Below are 20,330 nucleotides of genomic sequence, written 5' to 3' on the forward strand. Positions count from 1 at the left end.
TATGGTGTGCTTTACTTAACTTCAGGTTGAATGTTTTTTCTTTTTCCCCCTTTTTTTCTTTTTTTCCAAATAACCTAGAACAATTTTATTTTTAGGTGAATTTGGGAGTCTTTTTTACAGTGTATATATTGAAAAACAAAACCTACGGGGACGTTGTGTTAAGTTTCCTAGGGCTGCGAAAATAAATTACCACAAATTTAGTAGCTTAAAACAACACCAATTTATTCTCTCACAGTTCTGGAGCTAGAAATGTAAAATATGGCAGGGCCACACGCCTTCTTGGGGCTTTAGGGGAGAAACTGTCCTTTGCCCCTTCCAGCTTCTGGTGGCTGCTCCCATTTTCTTTGGCTTGTGTGTTCCAGTGTCTGCCTCCACCTTCATATAAGCTTTCTCCTCTGTGTTGTCTCTTTGCCTCTCTTTCAGAATGACACTTGTAATGGACCCATCCAGATAATCCAGGGTAATCTTTAAGCACTTCTGGAAAGACTTTTTCCAGGTAAGGTAACATTTAAATTCCAAATATCAGGACCTGACGTCTTCGGGTGGCCATTGTTTAGCCTACCGCAGATGTTATTTGGCATTTCCTTGAGGGTGTAGATGGACTTGCGGTGGGGGGGGGGCGGGGGGCGCGGAAACAGACATCTCTGTGATGAGTGTCCTGGATGATGAAACTGCTCCATGACTCGGGCATCTAGTGTGTGTGTTGTTTTGCTAACACTGAATTTCCCTTCAGTTTTCCTAGCTTTTCATTATAGTAGAGGGGTTTTCTAGACAGATGGTCATCTGCAAATAGTGGCATTTGTGTCTTAGCGTAATTATTTCTCCTTAGATTGTGTGACAGTCTTTGACCACAGTAGACGTCTTTGCTGTTTCGTTACTTACTTTAATAGGATAATTTTGGCCTTTCACTAATTGTGATACATTTTACTTCTGGGAAATACTCTTCGTATTGCCATTTCCTTCTATTCCTGAAGTTACATTCCATGGGAAGCAAGGAATAGATGCTTGAATTTCATCAGTCAGACGGATGTTTTTTAAATGGCCATCTATCAGTCACGTATATATGTTTTTTTGTCCTCCTTTGAGCTATAAATGTGAGATGTATACATTACCTAATATTGAATCCTTACTGCATCCCTAGAACAGACCTACTTAGTCACGGTGCCTTATTCTCTAAATTTAGAGTGGATTTACTGTGCTGGTGTTTTGTTTAAAATTTTATATGTTTGTAAACTCTTTTGTAGTTGATAATCTCTTTTCTGTGCAGCACCCACTCATTGTTTTGGGGAGGCAAAGCAGTGCCCTAATTTTCCTCTGGAGAGCCCCCCTTTTTACCATGTACAAGCCATGTGTTTTGGTTGAAATGGCCCAGCTGCTTGGGTGGACCCTGATTGGCTGTAGCTAATAGACATATTCCATCCCCTTGGCCCCTTGACTATAGTTATTGGTCCTCTGATGGGCTCAGAACCCAATTGATGCCAGTGAGATACAAAAATAATTCATGGGGCAAAGAAGCTCCTACTTCCTTGCGAACTACCAGAAGATATAATTACTGCCATTTATAACACTTCTTATTTCAGTACCAGGCAAGGATAATATTATATCATTGTGCACTTGTATTCTTTGTGTGCTCTTTCCTTGTCTTTATCAGACTTGACAGAGTTAATTGCTCTTTAATTTATTTTTTCAGAGAAACTGATTCTGGTTTTGATTGACCACACCAGCTGTATTTTGTTAGTTTTTGTTTTCTATTTCACCGGTTCTTCGTTTATTTATTCCATGTACTTTCTTTGATTTTCTCTTTCCATCTTGATTTGAATGCTGATTAGCTCATTGATCTTCATTTCTTCTTATAATAAAATTTACAAGTTTGACTCATCCTCAGAGTATAGCTTTGGTAGCATCCTGTATGCCCTGATAAGTAGTGCTCTTTGATCTTTTTCTTTTTTTACACCTTTTTGTTAGGAAAACATTCAAACATATCCCAAAATAGGAGAGAATATTGATATTTCATATACCTGTCACCCAACTTTAAGAGTTGTCAGCATTTTGCCATTTTTATTTTATCTTTCCTTGCTTGTTCCGCACTTGTCATACTTTTAATTTTGAGTTTGAGTATTTTAAAGCAAATATCACATTTCATGTCACTTGTAAATACTTCAGCATGTATCTTCAGTAGATGAGGGCTTTAAAGAAATTTTACCTAGCAAAATTAACTATATTTTGTTAGTATCATCCAGTATCTATTCTGTGTTCACTTTTCTCCAAATGTCATAAAATACGTCTTTACACTTGGTTTGTTTGAGTCAAAGAAAACCCACAGAAAGTGTCCACACTGCATTAAAAATGTAAACAATTTTAAAATCTGTAACAATCCCTTTTCTTGTTTATGAAAGCAGCGGGGCCATTTGTGCTGTGGGTTTTCCCACATTCTGCATTTGGTTGCTTGTATTGTTGTGGTGGCATGTGGTATATTCCTCTGATCCACATATTTTCTGTAAACTGGTAGCTAGGTTTAGATGCTTAATTGGTTTGGGGGTGGTTATTTGTTTTGGGTTTGGGGTTTTTTGTTTGTTTGTTTTGGCAAAGCTGGTGTAGGGAGGGTGTCAAGAACACATCATAGATTGTGCTGTGTACTTCATATTGCATTATACCAGGAGGTGTAATGTCTGGCTGTCTTTCTCCGTTATGTTACAAGTGATCAGTGAATGAAGTGTCTGAAGGCTGATTCTGTCCCTCATTATAAAGTTTTTTATCAACCAGTTATCTAAGGGGCTTAATAGCCATTTTGCTTATATTCACTGTTTTTTTGCTTATATTCACTGTTTTTTGCTTATATTCACTGTTTCATTGGTGTGTTAGTTTCCTATTGCTGGTGTAACAAATTACCACACACTTGGCTGAAACCAGTCTCACTGGGGTTAAGTCAAGGTGTCAGCAGGGCTTCCTTCTGGAAGCTTTAGGGGAGAATCCATTTCTTGCCTTTCCCAGCTTCTTGAAGCCGCCTGCATTCCTTGCGGCCCTTTCCTCCATCTTTAAAGCACATGATTTTAAGGATACTTACTACATTTAGGTCCCACCTGTATAATCCAAGATAATCTTCCCATCACAATATTCTTAACTTTAACTCTTATTCATTTGTAACATTCACAGGTTCCAGGGCTAAGTACCTGGCTATCTGTTTCTACATTTATTTGTTGACATTTTTACATGAAGAAGGTTTCCCTGATCAATTCTGGTTACTCTAAAATACAATTCCTCCTGAAGAGAAAGGAGAAATGATTTCTTTGCTTTATTCATATTTAGAATATGTTTGGACTAGCAACTTCCAAAGCAACAATGCATTTTTGTTGCTTTCCCCCCCGTAGTATTATAAACTTGTAGATGTGCATGTAACTGTGTTTCAACCCATTGAAGCCAATTTTTGATGCTTATATTGTTCCCCCCAGTTGGCTTCTGTATTCTTTGGACGTGACCCCATTAGTCTGTGACTCCTTCCTTGCTCTTTGCCACAGCGAGATGTCCCATCTTGTGACCTGGACTCAGCTATTTTTCCAAGGAGCCTGGTTCCTTTTAGTGGGGAATGGTGTTGATTGCCACAGTCTGTGTGCTCAGGGTGCCCAGTGCCGCTGCATTGCTTCTCGTAGCAGACAGGCCTAGGAACCGATCATGAGTATAGATATTTCCAATTCAAATAAAAATCTACATGGTTTTTGCTAATGCTGAAAATTGTTTTTTAAGGATATTAACCTTATCCTACAACATAAAATATTTTTAGCGTAATAGTAACTGATGTTATTAGATTATATCCCACTTGGAATATACTGTCAAGTTACTGTGTTTTAAAGTTATGTTTTTCTGTGATGCTTGCGCCACTGTTGTGACATTGTTATTTAGGTTCATTTCAATTTTTTTTACTAAAAGTGTTAAAGAAGTATAATAAACATACAGAGAACTATGCAAATCCTTAGTGAAAATTCGTTGAGCCATAAATGTTAACTGAACCCAACCATGTAAACACCATTAAGACAGAGAAGCAGGACATATTTGTTTTTAGAGTTTGTTCTTCTCTGATTTATATGGTTCTAAAGGCAGAGGGACTCAGTGGTATATTCAGATGAGTTGTGTCCATCCCTGTCCCTCCTCCCTTTTCTTCTCCCAGTGTTGCCTCCCATTGTTTCTTCTTGCAAATACGAGCAGACATAGGTACACTGGTGTTTCCGACACTTTCTTGGAGTTAGGTAGCTTACTCTGCACCTCCTGCCTCCTTCGCCCTTTCTCACTAACCTTGTCCCTAGAGACCATGCGTAACAGTGCATGGAGATCTTGCCATGCATGCCTCTTAGGCCGCCTGTTATTTTGTTGCATGGACATAGCATGGTTTATCCAGTCAGTCTCCTCCTTAGGGAATTTGTGGTTACTTCCGGACTTCATCAGCTTTTTATTTCTCACTTTTTCTGCTCTTGCATTTCCACAATTCTTTCTTCACACAGTAGCTAGAGTTCATCCCAAGTGGGTGCTTCGTGTCTGCTTGGAGTTGGCCTCTGTGCGTTCACCTTAGTCTGGCACCACCATGCTGATGAGGGCCCTGCTGCCCACCTGCTTCCCATCCTTGGCTCCCTGTGGAGCCAGAGATAGGTTGTCTTTCTCTTCCTCCCCTCTTTGGTTGTTACCGGTTTTCTAGTGGGAGGGTTAACAGTTTTTTCGTGCCCTGTCCAGCCTTCTCTGTTGACAGATGAAACCTCTAAGGTCCTGCACCCCAGATGCTCTTACAGCATGGTGGTCTACCCTGAGTCCTGGATCTCAGGTGTTTGACTCAGGACAGAGATTAAATATCTCTGCTTTGGTCTGTACCTTGTATTTTGTTTCGTTTCTGTTTAATGCTTAAATTTTTAAAATTATTTATTTATTTATTTGGCTGTGCCGGGTCTTAGTTGTGGCACTCGGGGGATCTTCCTTGTCGCGTGCGGAATCTTCATTGTGGTGTGTGGGATCTTTAGTTGTGGCGTGTGAACTCTTAGTTGAGGCATGCATGTGGGATCAAGTTCCCTGACCAGGGATCAAACCCGGCCCCCCTGCATTGGGGGCATGGAGACTTAACCACTGGATCACCAGGGAAGTCCCTGTACATTGTACTTTGTATTACTGTGCCTTTATGTTGAATTAGTTCTTTGAGGGGTTGGGGACAGCTGTATCATTAAGGGTTTCTAGGAGGTCTTTAAATCCCAAAGTGAGGGATTTAAAGGGATTTAAATTGGGAGACTCAGAAAGGTAGTACTGGAAGAGATGATGGAATCCCATCTCCTCGTCTGACAAACGAGGAAACAGGTCAGTTGAAGATGTGTGATGTGCCCAGTGTCACCAGGCAGATGGCACTTGAGTGCCCACGGAGGCTTAACACCCTGCAGAGGAGAAAGTCCGAAGACTTGATGTTTCTGATGTTTGTTTCTTCCTTTGTAGAAAAGCATTTCATTTCTATTTGGACAGGACTGGTTCTAATTCTTAAGTATCCACCCATAGCTTTAGCTAGCTTTGTATCCATTGCAAAGTTTTTTATAAACACGAGCTAAAAGCTCATTCTAGCTCATGGAACTTTTCTATGTAAATTGTAGGAAGAAAAAAACACCTTCACGTATATTGCCCTAGGTCAAACTTGGAATTATTTTGTTTCTTGTAGTTTAATTGTAGGACTGAGGGGGAGAGCCAGCCAGAGCCCTCCTCCGTGGCCGTTCCATCCCATCCTTCTCTTCCCAGAAACGCCCTCCAGGTTGAGGCAGGAGGGTGGGCCTCCAAGCCTGTGTGTGGAGGCGCTGCTCTGAAGCATGGTGTTCAGAGACCTCACGATGCACTTCCCTAGAAGCAGTGGTTGGTTTCTTTAAGGACACAAGGACACGTGTCAAGGCGGAGACCTAAGGAGTCATCTAATCCAGACAGTCGCCCAGTGGGGAGCACGTCACCGGGTGGGAAGTGCTCTGCCTAGGTTTCCAGGGCGCAGATCCAGCGAGGTGTGCTCCCTCGGGGACCTTTGTCTTTGTGCTGAGGTGAAAGGTGTCTGTACTCGTTCCTAGTTGTGCTGTTGGCTGCTGGCAGAGATCGGTCTTCTGTGCTGCCCTCCAGACACTTAGAGACAGCTCGCAGGTGCCTTCCGATTCCCAAGGGCTTTAATGGGTTAACGGAAAGCTCATCCTCCACAAAGAAATTCACCACAAAAAAGCTCACTTCAGACTTCTTGCTGGTAACATGGTCTAATAAAACAGAAAAGAAAATCCTTGTGACTCAGGCTTCCACTCATTTATAGTAGCTAGTGCCACGTAATAGCACCTTTGTTTCCCTCCAAGTGGAAGTATCTCTCTTGAGAAAGTGAGGCGCGTCATATAATACAGCTTCTCCCCCCCACACTCCCCATATACACTGTTGTGAACACTTAGCATATGTCCATCCATAATTTCTGTACCTGTTAAATAAAACACACTTTTTTGGTAAGTGGTATATGAAATATATGCTTTTATGTATGCTCACCTACCAACTTAACAGTAAAATTGCTGACTTTTCGAGTCAGTAAGTGCAGCCCCCGTCCTTCACCCTGTGGCCCTGACACTTCTCAGTACCCGACTCTGTGCTCCTGTTCTTTCTCCTCTTCACAGAACTCTGTGTCCTCAGTGGCCTGAGTGTCCTTCCAGAGTTATTTTTGCATAGACAAACGTGTCTCTCTAACACCACGGGTTACGTATTGGTATAACATAGAGCTGCCCCTTTACTGACACGGATACTGGGTATGTGGTGTAGTTGGGGAACTTTTGCTCATTCACCAATCATTTGATGCAGGGCTGTGTGTACTTGAGTGTCTGCTGACTGTATCCTACGTAATCTCTTCTTGCATAAACCAAGCTCATATAATACGTCATCTAGGACATTCACCATCAGATCAAGAATTTAAGACACTTAATAAAGCAGTTAGAACGCAGGATTCCTTGAGGGTTTTAAGATTTTTTTTCACCTGACATTTTTTTTTAAAGCAAACTGGCTTTGTTGAGAATTTCAATGTGGTAAACTTAGTGTTCACAGAAACATTTCTCTTCACTTTTATTTCCTTATTTTTTAATTAATTAATTTATTTATTTTTGGCTGCGTTGGGTCTTAGTTGCTGCGCGGGCTTTCTCTCGTTGGCGTTGAGCTGGGGCTACTCTTCATTGGGGTGCGTGGGCTTCTCATTGAGGTGGCCTCTCGTTGCAGAGCACGGGCTCTAGGCGAGCGGGCTTCAGTAGCTGTGGCGAGCGGGCTTCAGTAGCTGTGGCTAGCGGGCTTCAGTAGCTGTGGCGAGCGGGCTTCAGTAGCTGTGGCTCACGGGCTTCAGTAGTTGTGGCTCGCGGGCTTCAGTAGTTGTGGCTCATGGGCTTCAGTAGTTGTGGCTCGCGAGCTGTAGAGCACAGGCTCAGTAGTTGTGGTGCACGGGCTTAGTTGCTCTGCGGTATGTGGGATCTTCCCAGACCAGGGATCGAACCTGTGTCCCCTGCACTGGCAGGCAGATTCTTAACCACTGTGCCACCAGGGAAGCCCAAAATTTGTATTTTAAATTACAGTGTGTAATCAGATTGCTCCTCAGAAAGGTCACTCAGTTATTCTTCTTCCAGCCACACCAGTATGCTCACACCGTTTCTGTCCTCATACTTTATTTTTGCCAATTTGAGAGGTGAAAGAGTCTCATCCTACCTTGAAATCTATTTTTTTGGTACAAATTAAATGTTTCCTGCGTTTCCATGGAAGATTTTTGTATCTTTTGCTGTTTTTTTTTTAATGGGTTGTTAGAGTGCTTGGAAATACTGTAAACTACACTTGGCCACTTCTTTCTCAGATCTTTGAGACTATACCCTCTACCATGTGCCCCTGGGTGTTTGTGGTAGAGGAGATACTTTCGTGACTAAGACAAGTACCCATTTTGTATTTTTTCCCCTACTCTAAATTTATTCATTATAAACAGGAGATTTGTAAAAAATGACTTGAGGGCTTCCCTGCTGGCGCAGTGGTTGAGAGTCCGCCTGCCAATGCAGGGGACACAGGTTCATGCCCTGGTCTGGGAAGACCCCACATGCCGCGGAGCGGCTGGGCCCGTGAGCCATGGCCGCTGAGCCTGCACTCGGAGCCTGTGCTCCGCAACGGGAGAGGCCACAGCGGTGAGAGGCCTGCATGCCGCAAAAAAAAAAAAAAAAAAAAAAATGACTTGAGATTTTCTTCTTTTAAGACTGTTTTATAAAGTTTATTAATAAAAACTTTTTGTCAGGTTACGTTCCTTTCTGCCTTGATTTGGAAAACCGACTATAGCACTGCTGTTCAGTAAGAGCTACATGTATAATTTAAAATTTTCTGGTTTCCATCTTTAAAATGTAAAAAGAAACAAGTGAAATTTAAGTTTGATAATATATTGTTTAACCTAATCCAAGATGTTATCGTTTCCACATGTAATCAACATAAAATCATTAATAAGATGTTTTACATTGTGTTTGTTGTACTAAGTCTTCAAAACCCATGTATATTTTAGCCTTACAGTCTGTATCAGTTCTAACTAGCCAGGTCTCGAGTGTCCATAGACACACATCGCCAGGACGTATTGGCCAGCATGGCTCTATAGAGTGGTTTCATTTCATTTCTGTGGAAATCCATTCACTTACTCTTTTGAAACTAACCTTTGTCCCATCTGCTTTTTAAAAAGAGTTATAAGGTGTATTTATCTGACACTTGTTCTTGATTTAGGCTCTAAATAAATATTATTCTTTACTCATCTGTGGAAAGATATTGCTGATTATTTCAGTATTTGTAAAATTAACGTGCTAGAGTATTCATTTAGTGGAACATGGTGATGTGTTGTTCATTTAGTGGAATTAAACACTAATATCCCCAAACAGTGGGATACCTACTATAGAGCAGATTATCTTCCTTGATCTTTTTAACAATTTACAAAGCCCTCAGAAGTTGATAGAGGTGGGAAACGTAGAAAGTCAGAGCATAAACAACCAGCCGGGGTGACCCAAGTAGTATCTGGCAAGATTCTGAACGTAGTTGTCCTGACGACAGGTGTGGTGTTAATTACACAGCCTCTTCTCACTAGAGACACCTGTCATGACTTAGCTAAAACTTAGTTGTTACCTATTTTCACGTTATGGAGAAATACATGTCATTGAAGAAAATTCTAAGTTACCCTTTCTGTCACTTCCTGAAAAGAAGTGACGCTGATAGAATTAGTGGAGAAAGAGTAAAGCCAGGTAAAGGAAAACATGGACCACAGGTATTTGTTTCTCTCTCGTCTGAACTTGTACTACTATATTTGGGGGGAACAAAGCTGCTCAGTTGAACATACATATGGTAATAAACACTATCTCTGAGCCAAAGAAAGGAACCTAGTTTTTAGGTGTTCAGTATTAGAATGCACTACCAGTCAACGTGGGTCAACACTACAGTTTATATTTATAGCTACATATAAATAAGCTTAATCACAGAAGGAGTTTACTAGTATATTTCAGAAGGATGAAGGGGCTTCCCTGGTGGCGCAGTGGTTGAGAGTCGGCCTGCTGATGCAGGGGACGCAAGCTCGTGTCCCCGGTCCGGGAGGATCCCACATGCCGCGGAGCAGCTGGGCCCGTGAGCCACGGCCGCTGAGCCTGCGCGTCCGGAGCCTGTGCTCCGCAACGGGAGAGGTCACAACAGTGAGAGGCCCACGTACCGCAAAAAAAAAAAAAAAAGGATGAAGGCATACTCTTTGCCCAAACCTGAGCACCACACAGTGTGGGAGAGCAAACTGTGCTCCACACCCCCGCCCTTAGCACCAGTCTCCCACAGGGTGGCAGGGCTGCCGAGGGAGTATCAGACCTGAGCACTCCCACAGCCCCAGCGATGCCCCCTGACCCCCATCAACGTGACCCTGCTTGGAGGGGTTCCTGTCAGGTAGGTAGGTAAAGCAAAGAGGGTAAGTAGCCTAGGTTACACACCTCAGTTTGTCTGTCCATGTTCATCTGTTGACAGATTGTTTACAGTTGTTGGCTGTGATGTGGTTCTTGTATATGATTCTCTCACTCGTGTGGGACAGCTTTCTCCTGTAGTATATATCTAGAAGTGAGGGGGTTCGCTCACAGTATTTGCATCTCAAGCCTTAACTGGCCTTGTGAGTGGTGTGAGGTAAGGACTTAGGTTTTTCTCATGTAAATAATCAGTTTTCCCGGAGGCATTGATTGTGTAGTCCATGCAGGAGGTCACCTCTAATGAGTCTGTCTGTTATGTCCACATCTGGGCTTTCTCACCTGCTTCGTTGTCCTCTGCCCCTGCTCCTGCACAAGCACACACTGCCTGAATTACTGCAGCTGAAAATCTTGGATTGGGGAGGGCATATCCTCCCCACCTTGTTTTCCTCAGAGTTGTCTGTGGCCCTTGATCTTCTGTATAAAAGTTGTTGTATACATATAAATTATATATTAAATATTTTGTATAAATGTATATAGAAATATTGTATAAATGAAAATTGTATAAAATCTGGTTATAAAATTATACACACATGTGCATGCCTCTCTTGGGATTTAAGTTGCATTTGCATTGAATTTCTAGTCTAGGAGAATTGCACTCTGTATGATTAAGTCTTCCTATATAGGTGAATGTGGCATTTCTCCACTTATTTTGGTCTTTCCTGTATGTTGACAAAGGTTTTTACAATACTCTCCATAAATTCTACTTTCCCATTAATTTATTTCTAATAGTTGCTGGTGTTCTGGAACATAATTGATTTTGCGTTCTGGTCTTGTTTCCAGAAAACCTGCGAACTCTTTAGTTAGTTCTAACAGTGCATTTATAGATTCTCCTGGATCTTGTACTTGGACAGTTATATTGTCTGTGAACGCTGGCAGGTTTTTTGTTTGTTTGTTTGCAGTACGCGGGCCTCTCACTGTTGTGGCCTCTCCTGTTGTGGAGCACAGGCTCCGGACGCACAGGCTCAGCGGCCATGGCCCACGGGCCCAGCCGCTCTGCGGCATGTGGGATCTTCCTGGACCAAGGCACGAACCCGTGTCCCCTGCATCGGCAGGCGGACTCTCAACCACTGCGCCACCAGGGAAGCCCACGCTGGCAGTTTTGTTTCCAATCCTCATACGTTCCATTTTCCTGCCTTACTGCCCTGGTTAGAATCTCTAGTGTAGGTTTGAATAGAAAATGCTCAGTGCAACCTGCCTTCCTCATGATCCCAATATGAATGCTTCTAATGAGGACTCTTGGTAGGTGCCCATCATGGAGTTAGGGAATGTGTCCTTGTATTCCTGTTTTATCAGGAATGGGTAAACTATGTCATGTTCTTCATTTGAATGTTTTTGAGATGATCAGATCATCTTGTTCCAGCGCTAACAATGTGGTGAATTACTTTATTTTTCTGATATTGTACCACCTTGCATAACTGGATTAAACTTGACTTTATCGTTATATATTACGTATTTGTTTTTACATCTCTGGATCAGTTTGCTAGATTATTTTAGGCTTTTGCTTTTAAGTACCTAGATGAAATTCACATATTCTTTTCCCCTGCTACCCTTGTCTGGGAGGTATTAAATTTCCCTGGCTTTAAGTGAGTTGGGAAGACAGTCTCTTGGGGCTTCCTTACAAAACCATCTGGGCCTGCTTTTTTGTTGTGATTTTTATATTTGTTTCTTCAAATATTGGAGAGTGTTGGTTATTTAAACTTTGCATTTCTAACAGACTCAGTTTGGGTAACTTACTTTTCTAGAAATTGCCTATTTCATCTAAGTTTTTGATAATACTTTTCTCAGTAGAATTCTTGTATGATGTTTCAAAGTCTCTATTTTAGTTATAGTTTTTGACCCACTTTGAATTCTTAGTATTGCCTATTTTTACCTATTCTCTTTTTTTATTGATCATTTCTGCCAGAGATCTAACTAGTCTTTTTAGATTTAGCTCAGTTTATTTTCTGTGGTATATGTCTTTTACTTCATTGATTTCTTATCTTTATTTCTATTTTCTTTAGTTTTATTCTGTGGCTTTTCTAATTTTAGAAGAGGGTGACTAGCTAATTTTTACATTTTCCTCTTCACTAATATGATGACTAAGATTATAGATTTGTCTCAAGTAACACTCTGGCTTCATTCTACAAGTTTGGATATATAACTGCTTTATTCTAAATATTTTCAGATTTCTTCTTTGACCCATGAGTTATTTAGGAGCAAGTTTTAAACTTTCCAGGATTTTTAAAATTTTAACTTGACTTCTAATTAATTGTGTTATGATCACAGAATGTTTATTAATTTTTTGTCATTTGTTGGAAAAAAATTTGGGGGGGCCTTAGCTCCTGACCAATTTTTGTAAAAGTTCAATGTATACTTGAAAAGAATGTGCTTTCTAATCATTGGGCAAAGGATTATATAAGTCCAATAAAGTAGGTTTTAATTGCATTGCTTTAATATCCTGTGCATTTTTAATCTCCGTAATCTATGTTACCAAGAGTTGAGTCAGTCTTGCCCTGTAATCTTGGCTATATCAATTTCTAGTAACCTTCAGTTTTTATTTATACATTTTGTAGCTACATTATTACTGTACATACATGATCAGAGTTGATTGAATTTTTTATTCTTGACCTTCTTTGTTCTTAGTAATGCTTCTTATCCTGCAGTCTATTTTATCGGAAAATAATATAGATAGCCCAGCTTTAATTTGGTTGGTAGTTGTCTGGAGTACTTTTTCTATCCCTTTACTTTCAATGTCTATGTCCTCATGGTTTGGGATTCTTAAATAGCTTATAGCTGGATTTTGTAACTGGCTAGTTAGTGTATTAACATTAGATTATTGCCACATTTGGATTCATTTCTTCCATTGTATTTTGTGCTTTATTTGCCTTTTTAATTGCTTCTCTTTTACTTCTCTTGCTTCCTATTTTCTTTTTTTCTCTTTTATTTAATAATTAATAATACAGGGCTTCCCTGGTGGCGCAGTGGTTGAGAGTCCGCCTGCCGATGCAGGGGACACGGGTTCGTGCTCCGGTCCGGGAAGATCCCACATGCTGCGGAGCGGCTAGGCCTGTGAGCCATGGCTGCTGAGCCTGTGCGTCCGGAGCCTGTGCTCCACAACGGGAGAGGCCACAACAGTGAGAGGCCCGCGTACCGCAAAAAAAAAAAAAAAAAAAAGTAATACAAAATAACATAATGAATAAGTAATAATGTATATTAAATAAGATAAAGAATTCTAGGGCTTACCAGGTGGTGCATTGGTTAAGAATCCGCCTGCCAATGCAGGGGACATGTGTTCCAGCCCAAGTCTGGGAAGATCCCACATGCCGCGGAGCAGCTAAGCCCGCGTGCCACAACTACTGAAGCCTGCATGCCTGGAGCCTGTGCTCTGCAACAAGAGAAGCCACTGCAATGAGGAGCCTGTGCACTGTAACGAAGAGTAGCCCCTGTTCGCCGCAACTGAAGAAAGTCCGCGCACATCAACGAAGACCCGATGCAGCCAAAAATAAATAAATAAAATTTTTTTTTTTTAAGATAAAGAATTCTAAGTTGACAGTTAACTTTCTTCAGCATAATTTATAGGTGTTATTTCATTGTCCTCTGGTAGGCATTGTGCTGTGACATGGTCTGCCCTCAGTCTCGTGGTATTCCTTTATAGGTAACCTGTCTTTTCTCTCTAGTTGCTCTTAAGGTCTGCTCTTGTCTTGGTCGTTTTTGAGGTTTCAACTGTTCTACACCAAAACGCAGATCAAATTATCCACCTGGCCACCTGTTCTGTCTCTTTTTAGGAGGGGAGGGAAATGTAATATCTTTACATTCTAAAATTTTCTCCATTATTTTTCCAATATTCTCTGTTCTTTTTTTTCTTTTTAATATTTATTTATTTGTTTGGCTGTGCTGGGTCTTTGTCGCAGTACGCGGGATCTTTTAGTTGCGGCATGCGAACTCTTAGTTGTGGCATGCGTGCGGGATCTAGTTCCCTAACCAGGGATCAAACCCAGGCCCCCTGCATTGGAAGCATGGAGTCTTAGCCACTGGACCACCAGGGAAGTCCCTCTTCTCTATTCTTTGTATTTGCCTCCTGTGGACTGCCTATTAGACATGTGTTGGACTTCCTCATCCTTGTATCTGAGGTTCTTAACCTCTCTAATTTGTTCCATCTCTTGATTTTTTTTAATTGTAAACTTTATGTCTTATGTCTCTAGTCGCTTTAAATTTTTTTTTAATAGCCTCTGATAGTTCCGTCACCTGGAGTTCTTAAGTCTAATCGTCTTTCAGTCTTAGTTTTTGAACTTTGGACTTTAAGCTTCTCTACAGTGTTGGTAGATCTGTGGGTGTCCTTTGCAGCCTGGTGTGAGGTTCATTCCCTCCCAGGTGGGGTTGCTTTCTGTTTTGTTAATTTCTAGGTTTGGGCTAGGCCTTGGACAAATGGGGCTGTAGGAATTTGAGCCCTAAACCTTTACTGAACCTTAATTAAACTAGTGCATGGTTGCTAGTGCTCTAGAGGGGTTTCCATCTCCCAGCACTGGCCAGTGGGGAAACGTCCTGTAGTCTATGCTAGTGGGCCAGAACCTACCTTCTGTTGAGGGTTAGTTTTTGGGGGGATCGTGGCTTTAAGTGTGTGGGGGGGGATATCTCTATTCTAACCTTTTACCTTGAGGAGCCCCAAAGCTTCTCCCCTGTCCCCTTGAACACTGAAAACCCAAATGTTACATACTGATGTTCTCCTTCTGAGGCAGCCATAAGGGGTTTGCACATTATTTTGTGTGAATATTGCTGGACCCAGATATCTCAAAATTTGCCTCTGCAGACTGTTAGTTTCAATGTAGTAAAGCTTGCTGGGAAGGGAAGCTGCTTGTAACTATCAGCACAAAAGCATCCTGAGATGGTCTGTAGCACAAATTTAACATTTGATCTTATCATATCTTTTGTTAATTATATGTTGTTGTTGTTGTTTTACAGTTTTTTAAAAAATTGATTTATTTTTGGCTGTGTTGGGTCTTTGTTGTGGTGCGCCGGCTTCTCATTGCGGTGGCTTCTCTTGTTGCGGAGCACAGGCTCTAGGCGCGCGGGCTTCACTAGTTGCAGTGCGCGGGCTCAGTAGTTGTGGCGCACAGGCTTAGTTGCTCCGCGGCATGTGGGATCTTCCCGGACCAGGGCTCGAACCTGTGTCCGCTGCATTGGCAGGCGGATTCTTAACCACTGTTGAAGCCCTAATTATATGTTTTTAACCATCTCTTTCAAGGCATCCTGTGCACCAGGTACTCTGTGAGCTTCTCCTGTGGTGACTTCCTAGCTTCCTTGGAAGTTCCTTGACAGTGGACCTGCCTACTTTTTCTGAATCCCTCCCCTCTTCCTCCCTTCTCAGACCCCTCTGTAGTGCTGAGCCCTCAAAAACAAAAAATAACAAAACGCACTTGTCGGAGTTGCTGGTTGGTTAATCCGCATGGAAAGACTACCTCCAAACTTCAGTGATAGCATAGGAAGGGATGCTTACAGAGATTCTTCCAAGTCTAAGGAGGTGCCACCTTGCCCAGGTACCATCCTGGTGACGTAAGGTACAGCTTTGATGACAGTGTCCTCAGCTCCATGGTTTCTTCCCCCAGTGATGTCATGAAGTGCTGTCGTATTCTGTCAGCTGTGATGGGCTTTTCCCCAGCCTTCACCTTGTACATGCAGTTGCCTACTTGACATCCTCACTTGGCCATCCAGTGGGCATGTCAGACGGCATATCCGAGTTTTTGCATCACACTTCCCCTTACCAATCTAGGCTTCCTTCAGTCTCTCCATCTCAGTGAGGGCAGCCAGGAACCTCCCTGCCGTTCTTTTTTTAATGTTTATTTTTTAATTTTTTCTCATTAGTCTCCCTGCTGTTCTTGACTTCTGTCATTCCCCGTGCCCAGTTAATAAGAAACTTCTGGTGCTACTGTTGGAATCTGTCCACTTGGTGCATCTGCCATTGCCAACCACAATGGAAAGCCATTGTCACCTTTAGACTGAACAACTGCTGTGGCCCTGCCCCGCCCCCCTCTCCATGTGTACATACTTTGACAGTGTTCCACTGAAAGGAATACCCAGGTCCTGCCTTCTCCCCCTCAACTACCCCCCCACCCCCCTGGCCCAGCTTCCCATCATCCTGAGCAACACGTGTATCATGGCCGCAGGCGAGCTGACCTGGCCCTGAGGGTCCTCTCTACCCTGACCTCGCCTTCCCAGTCCTGCCAGGGCCCCGGCTCATGCCTTGTCCCGAGTGTGTGGTGCACTCCTGTATGTCATGTAGGATTCTACTTATGGGCTGCTTCATCAGAGGTGCAAATCCCTCCACTAGGCCTGTACCCTTATTAAAAAAAAAAAAAGAAACCGAGGCCCTTGTCACGTATTACACAAGGAATGCAGACCTGGCTTGTCTGCAAGCCACTCTCACCCACCAGGGTGGACGCCCCTTGAGGGCAGGGGCTCTGTTCTGCTCCTCTTGTTTGTTTAGGCTGTGAGGCTGGAGACACAGCTGTAGGAGTGGAGTCCTTAAAAGAGGGGTCTACAATTTTTAAGGGAATTAAACTGGTTGCCAAGGAGTAGAGTAGGGATATTTTATAGACGGGAAGGACACAAGGTGCAGAACCGCAGTCGAGTGCGCCAGTGGAAATCTGTGCTCCGAACTTTGGGGGCATGGGGTTTGTTTCCACGCGAGTTTATTAGGCCAGCTTGTCCAGCTATTGGAAGTTGTAGATGGTTGGGGCCAGCAGTTAATTTCCTTTGTGTTGTACCTCGAGGTGTCTTGTTTCTTTTTTGGGTGGGGAGGCGGTATTGGGGACCTCAATGCTAGAGCTGCAGTCTCTCCCGCCTTCGCTTTATGAAGGTGGAGACTGATTTCCCAACTCCCCGACACCCCCCACCCCCCAGTAAAAGGCTCCCGAGCCCCCGGGGAGTTAGGTGCTGTAGGAGCAGCGGGCGGGCGGGGGCGCGGCGTTGGCCGGCGGGCGGGGCGGCCGTGGTCTGACGTGTCCGGGCGGGATTGGAGCCGCCGCCCTATATAGCCGCGGGGGCCCGGGCGCCGGCCTGGAGGGAGCCAGCCTAGAGGGAGCGAGCGAGCGAAGGTCCCGGCTTCTTCCGCGGCGAGCGGACGGACGACGGACGGACGGACGGGCGCACCGCGGGGTGAGCAGGCCGGAGCGGGCGGCGCGGGCCGGGGTGCCGGGCGGGGGGCGGCGCGGGGAAGTTGGGGCGCCGGGCTGCCGACGTGGAGCCCCGGGCGGGGGGAGGGGGCCGGGGCCGCCTTTTGCCCCAGCGCCCCCAAGCCGATACTCCCCCAGCCAGCACAGCCACCCTCCTCCCGCGGGCGCCCCCCTGACCGGTCGGGGGTGGGGGGGCGGCTACGTGTCACCACTGCGCATGGGCCGCGGCGCTGGCACGGGAGGAGTGAGAAACTTTCCCGAGTACCGCGGCGCCGGCTCTGCGCTGCCCACCGCCCCGCCGAGCAGCCCCCAAACCCCAGTCCGGGTCCCGCTCCCTCCGCGCGCCCGCCGCTGCGGCGGGGGGGGGGGGGGCGACCTGGGCCCAGGTCGGTGACGTTGGCGGCCGGGCCCTGCCCCCTCCCCCCTCCTGCTCCGGCAGGGGCGCCCCTCCCCCCAGCTCGGCCGAACGGAGGGGGCAGGGACGGGGGCCTGTCCCGCAGGGCATCCTTGGCGGTGGGGCTGGACGGGACGGCGGCACGGGTCCCGGGCAGGCCGGGCCTCACCTCCACTTGCTGCCGCCTGCGTGGTCGGCCGGGCCCTGCTGCCCTCCTCGGGGCTGGAGCGCAACTTGGATGTGCCCCAGGGTCCACGGACGAAAAATGCATTACGGAAAAGTACCGAATTTGGATGAAAGGCGGGGAGGCCCAGCGCGTTGCTGCCCCTTTAAGCCTTTCCCCGCCCGCGGGCTCGCGTGGCCTGTGGGAGGGCCTTGCTGAGGTGGCATCTGCGAAAGTTCCTCCTGCAGGATGGGTGCCGACTTCCAGAACTTGGTGAAACGCACAAATGCCCGCCTTCTACCCCCAGCCGTGTAGACTTTGTGCGGGTGGCCTTATATTTATGCTTTGTGATCTCGCAGCCATCGGGATTTTATGTTCGTATTCTCAGTTGGTTTGTGGGTCTTGAGAAGGACTTTGAAATTTTTTTTTTCCTTACAAGCTTGCTGAGGGGATAAAAGTAAATAATTTCAACTTTGGAAGAAGAGGACAGAGGTCCTGGGTTTCCTGGTGGTTTTTTGATACCCTACATACTCAGTCCTGTCTAGTAGGTAAACAAAGCACTGAGATCTCGTTAGTTGACTGAGATAAAATTCTTCCTGGACCTACTCATGAGTTCTCTTTGCAAAAGACTTTCTCTTTTGAATATGTAATTGGCAAAACATTACAAGGGAATCAACTTATATTTCCTTGTTTATAGGCAAAAAAGTAAAATTCTTCATTTAATCTGTTGTACATTTGTTAGGACCGAGCTTCAGATGTAAGCCACGTATGCTGGGCACCCTGGTGCATAACCGTCCATCCTTGTGGGAGTGCCCCCCCCCGGCCGCTGCATCCCACCCTGGGGAGGGGGCGAGTAGGAGAGAAGAGTCTTTGCTTCTGTCTAGCCTTCTTCCTTTGGTTCTAGTTCTTTCTTACATAGTTGTATTTTAAAATGTGTATTTTTTAGTGTGGGTATTTATACTCTGAGAAACAAGACTTAAAGTCCAGGTTGAGAAGAGTTTGAGATTTGCATTGGGTGGATCTGAATGCTTCTTGCATGGAAAGTAGTTGAGAGCAACCAAAATGATGAAGGGACTAGGGCATCTTGGGAGTCACTGAAGGGGGCTGGAGAATGGGCTGAAGGAGTACCTGAAGTACTGCTTAGGTGCTGCTTTGTTGAACTGGCGGCAGGTTGACAGTAGGGCTGGGGGCACGCCAGGGCTGCATGGGGGCTTCTCGTCAGAAATCTGTGGCTGGAGCGGACGTGGACAGTGGCTGCACTGCGCGGGCTTACCTCGTAGCTGTCACTGGGCACTGAAGACTTGCCTGTCCAGGAAAGCAAGAGGACTGGTCGGTTAGGAGCACAGAGAAGATGTTGTGGGCGTCATGGTGGTCACGTGGGTGAATGCAGCTTCTTAGAGGGTGGGTGTCAGTGGGTTTTGATAAGGGATGTCGGCACCTGGCGTGGGAGGCTGTTCAGGTCGCAGGTCAGCAGTCAGGAGTTGCCAGGAGAGCGGGGCAGATGCCTGGGTCCTGGCTTCCCGTTGGCGCTTTGACCTGGAGCACCGCCGTCCTGTTCCTAGACGGGCTAAGTGTGGGCCCCCTGGACACTGGGAACCCCAAGGCGGGCTCACCTTTTCTACCCCGTCAGGACCCATGCGTGGATGTGCTACTCTGACAGTTTGGTTGAATGGAAAGGGTTTCTTTCTTCCTTGCCTTAGTCACTGAGACTTGCGATTAGAATTCGTTGGAGGCAAATTCTTAAATAAAATAGTCTCGGTCAGTTTGTCTCCACCTTCTCCACTTGGGTCTCAGGTGCCTTTGTGTGTTTGGTGGGACTGGGGCCCCAGAGCGGGTCTGGCCTCTGGCTCATAGTACTTCCCCCATGTGACTCAAGCCCCTACATTGAGAGATTTTTTTTTGTTTTTCTTTTTATACCACTGGTTCATGTCCCCAGCTGGGACATTTGAGACCCCACTGAGGCGCCCCTGACTGCCATGAACCGTCTTCCTAGCTCCTGAACCACGCTTGTATTATGGGCAAGAACTTGGGGGTGTTACTCTCCAGTGAGGTAGAGTATTCTTGTTACTGTTGGGAATTCTCCCATTTTAGCCCATGCCTCACCACTGTCATAATGTCTCCCTCATCAAGCGCACGTGGTGTGGCTGGTAACCTGCCTGGCAGCCTCACTGTCCTGAAGTCCCCCAAGGCAAGGTGACCCACCCCTTTTCCTTGGTCCTCCCAAGCTGGCCTTTGAAGGTCCTTTCCAGCCCTGCTATTTTATGGCCTGGTCTCTAAGTCCCCAGTAGATTAGAAGGGACCGAAGAACTTTTATAGGCTAACAGCAAGAAGAACAAAGTAACTACAAAATACACAGGGAACTCTTAAAGACAGTAGCCCTCAGTCACCCTAAAAAGCTCTGGAGCCCCCAAGGTCCACAGTCTGTTCTAGATCATGACACAGTGTTGCAGACCTTTTTTCTTCTGGCTTAGCATAGATTAATAAGAGGAATACAGGAAAAATTACTCGCCACATAGCAGAACAAACATCAGTTTTGTGAGAATTTTACTTCAAAATGGTTACATGTAAAAGGGATACACTTACGGGATTCCCTTGGGTCCCTGGAAAAGTTGCCC

At 45.0% G+C, this 20,330-nt stretch overlaps 1 protein-coding gene across 3 annotated transcripts in view; it reads left to right on the plus strand.

The window, feature by feature from the left end:
- HDLBP (high density lipoprotein binding protein) overlaps positions 1-20,330 on the plus strand; it is a 66,771-nt gene that overhangs the window by 14,736 nt on the left and 31,705 nt on the right. The gene's annotated exons all lie outside the window — the stretch shown is intronic.

Source organism: Delphinapterus leucas, chromosome 8, assembly GCF_059928025.1.
Source record: "Delphinapterus leucas isolate spDelLeu-1000000601 "Yukka" chromosome 8, BTC_Dleu_Yukka2, whole genome shotgun sequence".
NCBI classification, from domain to species: domain Eukaryota; kingdom Metazoa; phylum Chordata; class Mammalia; order Artiodactyla; family Monodontidae; genus Delphinapterus; species Delphinapterus leucas.